Genomic DNA, 6691 nt, shown 5'->3' on the forward strand with positions numbered 1-6691 from the left:
AATTTTAGTATAAACTGCGGGCCACTGAAAAACAGGTGGCGGGCTGCAAATGGCCCCCGGGCTGTATTTTGGACACACCTGGTTTAGGCAAACAGTTAGGTCCTTTTTATGTTCAGAACCAGCTCTGACTGAATGTCTTCCAGTGTAGCGCTACATATCCAAGAACTATACAAGTTGACATCAATTCAAAATTTCTGCGGACTAACTCAAGCATTGTTCTGTTTTTGTGTTTAACTGGTTGCTTGCTTGTTTTAGAAACAAATGGAGCGCTGAGAAAATCATTAGTGGCCTCGATGAACCCGTCTTAATGAATGCTATCGGCATTGTAATGCAAAGTATTGTTCTTGTGCGCAAACACAATGCGATGGTCTTTAACGCCTGTGCGCACGTGCTCCATCAATGAATGATTGGTGAAGTGGTCTCTGAGGAGTGAGTTGACACTCTGGTTTACAGGGAGCTAACACCACCTGAGAAATCAAAGTCTCATTTAGACCACAGCCACTGCTCAATACCTGCTCTGGTATCGACCACATCCACTGGCTGTGTGTGCGTGTGTGTGTGCGTGTGTTTCTGTTGTGTAAGTGTCGAAGAAAGACCTGCGGGCTTGGGAGTTGGATTGGTCATATTATCTTGGGATAAAGTGGGAGATATGCAGGAGATAAAGGGATAATATTCCGTAGCTTCCATTGGTGATGGTGATCTGACATTACATGTGTGAAGCAAAGATCTGTTACAGCTTCTAGATAATTACAAAAGTTTCCTTCTCTCCAGCCGTTTACAAACCATTGCAGACAGCAATAAGACGGTTCAGTGCATGAGAATTCAGATAGCTTGGTTCATTGAATTTAGTTGTCATTGAAGCTGTTTAGCACAATGAAAATCTCGCTCTCTCATTGCGCATCTTGTTTGAACTTCAGTCATTGAAAAGTGAATATTCCAACTAGAATTAATGTACTGTAACTTAATGCAACATTTTGTTGGAAAAGAGCTGCTGCTTGCTCTGATTCTGTAGTTAAATGAAAAAACGGGTGCCAAAAATTCCATCCACAATCTCTGTGCCTTTAGTCACTATGATAAAATACCAGGTGTAACTTTTACAACACTTTATAGCTCCGTTTAATTTCAGGACTCTCAAGTGTCAAATGCCATCTCTTGAAAGTGACAGCATTGCTTTTCCATCACAAAGAGAATTTGGAGCACAAGTCACGATAAGATTAGTTAGGAAAGAGTTCGTGTTGGTAATGAGCATGGAAAAAAACCAAGGTTGGCACAGCATGCTAGAATCTACTGCAATCTGTACTCTATCGTCATATCGAGACGGGAAACATTATTTAACAGTGGCGGTTTTGTTTTCCCTATCACACCGCTAAGGTTTACACAAGGGGTGGGCGATAGGAGCAACAACAAAAAAAGAGTATCTTGATATTTTTTCAAAAATTTCCATAATAGTAATTTATGTATCATCGCATATATTTACGCTCTCGTTATACTTAAATGTCTTCATACATCGAGCCGAAAGGAAAAGAAGAAGATCTTATGCAAAACATAGGACAAAGATATTCAACAATGAAGAACTTTATTATTATTATTATTATTATTATTATTATTATTATTATTATTATTATTATTATTATTATTATTATTATTATTATTATTATGTCTAGGATATATAGGGTGTTTTCATTGTTTTTTTGTGAATATTAATGTCACTTAAATGTCTCAATATGTGTCTATATAGGTGTGTGGGCGTGGGTGTGTGTGTGTGTGTGGGGGGGGGGGTGTTTGTGTGTGTGTGTGTGTGTAAATATATATATATATATATATATATATATATAGCAAGGGTTACATAGAAATATATATCATACAATTTTTTTCTATTATTCCTATCGTCATCCATCCATCTTTCAAGTATAGATTTCCACAATGTATACTGACTTGTGGCAATTGTGAGCTGCAAAACAAGGGATGCTGTTTACTTTTTTTCTCAGGGTGGCAATAGCGTACTAAAGCAACCAGATTATCTAGTGAGAAACAAACCAGGGAAGTAATTAACCGCCATGCAAGACAAACTTAAGGTACAGTTATAAAAAAATGAAAAGTTAATGAAAATTAATAAATAACGAGGTGTGTGAGCACACATTACGACTACTACTACGTGGGGAGAGAATTAGCAACTAGCATCAACAATAAACACGTAATTATTAATAACTATTTACAACAAAGCAACCCTGAAGCGTAACAGAAATCTTTTTGGAATTAATTAAAGAAGCGAATATTAATTCTATTGATGGAAAACTGCAAAGAAACGCTACGGTTTATCAAAAATTACAGAAGAAAACTCGCACGGCCCAGTCGCATCCTGGTCTTCTTCTTCTTCTGTTAAATTACTGCTGGATCACATCTCTACGGTGTATACCGCCACCTACAGAAGCGGAGTCCCCTCTCAATATAAGCAAAATGTCCGTTTTGATAATTCTCAGTAAATTTGCTTAAAAAATTTGAAACAATTGGATGGAAACCTGACTATTAACAGACTGCTCGCTAAAACATGATTACATGCTTAGTTAACCCATTTGATCTAAAACAAGGTCAATCTGAATGCTCTCACGCCCAATTCACACTGACTGCTGAATGGCCACGGTGCGTTTTCCGTACGGCCGCCGCACGGACTGCAATTCACACCGCATGCGTTGCGTGAGCTGTCCATGCCCGGAAATCTGCACCCACCAGACCACAAGATCACGGGGGTTCACGCTGGACAGGTAAATTCACGCAATAACAACCGTGTATATAGAGTTCTACTTGTATACAATAGCCACACTTGCCTGTTGCCTGTCACATCAAGATGTTTTTGGACATTATTTCTGTGACTTCTACCATGGGTAAGTACGTTTTGTGTTTAAATTGTGTTATTTTGTCATGTTTAATTTAATCTGAGCTCGTTTTTTGTCTTAAATGTCCGACTCATGTCATACTATCTAGTTAGCTAGGTTCCCTCCCCCCAAAAATGAGTTCGCAAACGGTTTTATTTTGAAATCTACCTAGATGCCGACGCTCGACCTCCTGTCCGGCTCATGTAACTTCTTCAGCTTCATGAAAATCTGCAAGCGTTCCGCATGCGGCGTCCGGAAAAAATAGAACACTTGCGGATACCTTCCGCAGCGCCGCATCCCTTCCGCATCGCATATGCACCACACTCTAGCTGGTGTGAATTGACACACTCCAGACTCCAATGCTTTCTATTCCTTGCGGCGGCCGTACGGAAAACACACCGCGTCCGTTCAACAGTCAGTGAATTGGGCGTCAGAACATCCCAGAAATAACTTAGCCGAGGCTCAGGTAGCGCTGGACTTGTCTTCCCATGAGCTCTCAGGATGTTTGTTTTAAGCTGAATACGTCTGCAATGTTTACGCAGGAATGTTGTGCACTGTTGATCTACTGCTTTGGCTGCACTACAACGTACCTTGAACGGGTAGACGAGACAAGTCGAGTAATTCCGAATGCACACTTCACGGAAGTAGAGACGAGGCGCTGCTCATTTCGAGCCAGAGCGTAAACACTCCCGGAGGTGGTATGGAGGTGATCCGACGTTCGCGAGTGCATTTTGATTTTCCATGACAATTTTCTTTGCCACGGCCCAAAGAAAGACAACAGAAGGAACCACATTGGATTTAAGGAAGAAGATAATCGCACCATTGTATCACTATCTACCGTGACTACTTCCCTTAATACAGTACTGGTGCGAGGACCCTTTAGTAGTCTAGCAATATGCCAAATGTAAAATACACAAACTTAGCATTGAACTAAAGCAAGCTTTAACATTTTATTTTCTGTTTTGTTTTCAAATTAAATTAAATTAAATTAAATTAAATTAAATTAAATTAGAAATTAATTAAAATAGAAATTTTCAGTTTTTGGAGTTTGGCCACAGATTAATTGCATTTACATTATTTCCTAAGGGAAAAAAATGTTTCATAGGTTGAACAAATCGGACTTTGAACACTTCACAGGAACGACTTATGTACCACTGTACATCGTGGTATATTGTTATAGTGATATAAAATGGCTTGTATCATGATTTTTCCCCCCGCCCAGCACTAGCATTCATGGGTTAGAAGATTCCACTTTCAGATGAAAAGCGCTCACATTTTCACAGCCACAAATGATTGCACACATAATTTGAAAGTTAAACACACACGCAATCATTTCAGCTTGAATTAGCACTTATGAATTCACTCATTATACGACAAAAAGGAATGGAATTGCATATATAAATATTCTATTAAGATGTATTTTAGCTTGAGGTTTGGCCTCTCATTCTCTGCCATTATATATTCTCTCTTCTGCTCTTTTTATTCCCTGCTGCTGGTCCTTTGTCTTTACAGTCTTTCCCCCTTATATTCTTCCTATGTAGGTGTGTGCGTGCGTGTGTGAAAAAGAAAAGAAAGTGATGAAGTTTCAAAGGAGAGGAGGGAGAGACGCAGGGTGAAGGAAGTGATGAATCTCCCCACCGTCTGTAATACTCACCTCTTCGTCTCCCCCTTTCTTGACCCAAATCTAATGCGACAGGACTCATTTTCACTGTAACCTCTCACACATACACACCTCCTCCCACCGCCGCGCAAGTCGTGCACCACCCTTCTATTTTTATCTTTTTGTCCTTGAATTACAATCCCTGAGCATTGCTGTGATCCATAAAGGAGGAGGAGAACATATCCCCCGTGCCGTGCGCGAATATACGGGCGTGAGCGGTGATTTCAAGTCATTCACCACTACTGAAGCGAACATTTCTCTCATTAATGAGGCGAAATGGAGTGAGCATTAAACGAATGTAATGTTGGCAGATCAGGCTGTTCTTTCCATTGCCATCCCACTCCCTAACCCTATCATCACCCCCACCACACGCACCCCCCACCTTTCCAAAGTTATCCGCTGTAGCCAATTAGCATGACTGCTCCGAGTAGAGTTCGACCCCCTCTTCCGTAGTCATTCCTCCCTCTCATCTTTTCTGTCTTCCTCTCTATCGTTTTCCAACCCATACCCTTACTCGCTCTCTTCCTCATTAGAGCAGTGTTGAAACATTGCGAATCATAATAGGTGTCCTACTCTGTGAAATGGCTTCAGCTTTGTTGAATTTCTAAGCTTGTAGTGAGAGTAATAGTAAACAATCTGCAATTAAATGCAGAATCGCACGTTATGTCCATATTTTAATAGGCTGAAAGATTGTATGAAAGAGCAGAGGCCGGCTGGAGACAAGAGCGCTGATCTGTCCTCTAAGCCCTAAATATAATATGCAAGGGAGGGGGGGGGGGGGGGGGGATTATCACGGAGTGGCAGGCACTGCTTTTGGGGACTTTGTTTCCGTGACACCGTGATGTTGGCTTTGTTTCCCTGACAGCGGCCGTGTGTGTGTCATTTTGTGTATGTGTGTGCGACATCCAGGCATCTGTTTCCTGCTGGAAAAGGTTAATTACATCTCCACTGCCTGACTGGACGTGTGGTGCATAATCACAAACACTAATGAGACCTACCAATGTGTGTGCGTGTGTGTCTTCATGTGAATTTTGAAAAGGCACCACGATAGTGCCTAAATGGATATCTTATCCACTTGTTTCAGGCTTGAAAATCTATTGTTGCAGTCAAGATGCATAAATAGACGCTCTAAAGTCACACATTCCAACAGGTGACATGAAGCTGAAAATGCACAGTCTGTTATGGAAGCCCATTCCCGGCAGTAAATGATGATGAAGGGGCTTGCGCATGCTGCATAGAGGTCTGATAGAAAAGCTCTTCAACTATACATATATATATATATATATATATATAAAAATCCGCTAGAGGAAATTCACTTCTGACATTGATTTTTTTTGAAGCCCAATATATCAACCCCCTATGCCCCCCCCCCCCCCCCCCCCCGGATTTTTTAAAAAAAAATGTTCCCCCCCACTGGCAGATTCTTAATTTTTTATTTGTTTTTTATTCCCCCATTGCCGTTTTTTACTGCCGGGAATGGGCTTCCAAAGCGGGAGCAAGATATAGTAGATATAGAAATAAAGTTTGTTTTTGTTTTATTTTCTACACACAGAGAAGGCATACATTAAAATAGTTATGATGTATGGCCGAGTATCCTCTTTTTTGGAAATTAAAATATGGCCACCCTAAAGCAGACACTCCCACTGGAGGACATTAATCGATGGACCTGCAGCGCTTTTTGTGTGTTAGTAATTACTTGTCTCTCTATTAATGAGACCGAGATTTTCTGGTGCCCGAGGAGGGAATTCACACCAACCCTGTTGCTCATTCTGACCCCTGACTCCTATCTTTACACTTGAGTGACGCTGCTGATTGGACAGCTGCTCCGCTTTCGATCGTGCCCAGCTCAGTGTGAAAATCAAGATGGGCTCCAGTGCACCACGGGTGACTTTGGAAATGGCTGTCGAGTTTCTCACCAAGTTGGAATTTTCACTAAGTCGAACTGACATCAACGGGAGATGCGGGAGGTGCCGCGCTCGGCTCGGCACGGCTGTTTTGCTTCCAATTCAGTGTGGACTGGCGATTAAGGACGAGAAAAGAGCAATGGGGTATCACTGAAAGGTGTGACGAGAGAAATAATGGATTTCTGGGGCCCGCTGAATTCATGTCACCATATAGTGCACTGGCAAATACAAGTGATAAAAGGTATACAATTGGA

Source organism: Leptonotus elevatus, chromosome 10, assembly GCF_054856555.1.
Source record: "Leptonotus elevatus isolate MCC_2025b chromosome 10, RoL_Lele_1.0, whole genome shotgun sequence".
Taxonomy (NCBI): domain Eukaryota; kingdom Metazoa; phylum Chordata; class Actinopteri; order Syngnathiformes; family Syngnathidae; genus Leptonotus; species Leptonotus elevatus.